Consider the following 925-nt stretch of genomic DNA (forward strand, 5'->3'; position numbering starts at 1 on the left):
ATCTTAGATTGATTGTGTCTATTTTTGAGAATAATACATTTGCTGATATAGGTTAAGGTTAGTTTTCGAGTAACGCGCTAGAGTCATCATATTTATACTACATTACTTCACCGGCATACAAACTTGCTAGTAGCATTAATAATATAAGCATGTTAAAAACAGGCATACAGATAAAAATTATTTAACAGCTTTCCCGGCCAAAATTCGGGACTATCCCTTCATTTTTGAAACATTTTAGCGATATTCGATTTTTTTTTCTCTGCAACATAATTCTTAACTGAATTTTACAAATTCACTGTAACATATATATGTTCCATATGATATCTTCCTTTGTTAATATCCAAAAGTTATCTTCAGACAAGAATTATCCATGTTAATAAATCAAAAAAGTAATTTCTTGAATCCATTGTGATAAGATATTTTGTTATTGTTTTTCTTATTTTTTGTTATTTTTTATTTTTTTAATTTTTTTTTAGTTATTTTGCTTTAAGGATGTATATAATATCCATTTTATACAAATTAATGCTATTTTTACAATGACTACTGAACACGAACAGCGTCAATACGACAAATAGCAACAGTAAAGCGTTTTTATTCTTTTTAGAGTATCTTTGTTTCTTCGTTGATATGGCTAAATTTATAAATCAACTCGTTACTAAACTTTGAATTGTTAAAAAATACTTAGAATTGTTTACAACAGGAAAAGAGGACTTTAAAGAGTTGTCAAAGCCTTTCGGAACTTTTAAGTTTTATCTATGCTCTTCAACTTTATAGCTTATTTGCTTTTTTTATTTTTATTAGTCCTGTGAAGTCGTCTGTCGTAAAATAAAACAATCATTTGAATATCTTTTGTATCTTTTTTACATAAGATAGCCAGCAATCGTGGTTGACCGACATGTAGAGGTGTTGTAAAAAGGAATTCATG

Source organism: Mytilus trossulus, chromosome 14 (genome assembly GCF_036588685.1).
Source record: "Mytilus trossulus isolate FHL-02 chromosome 14, PNRI_Mtr1.1.1.hap1, whole genome shotgun sequence".
NCBI classification, from domain to species: Eukaryota; Metazoa; Mollusca; class Bivalvia; order Mytilida; family Mytilidae; genus Mytilus; species Mytilus trossulus.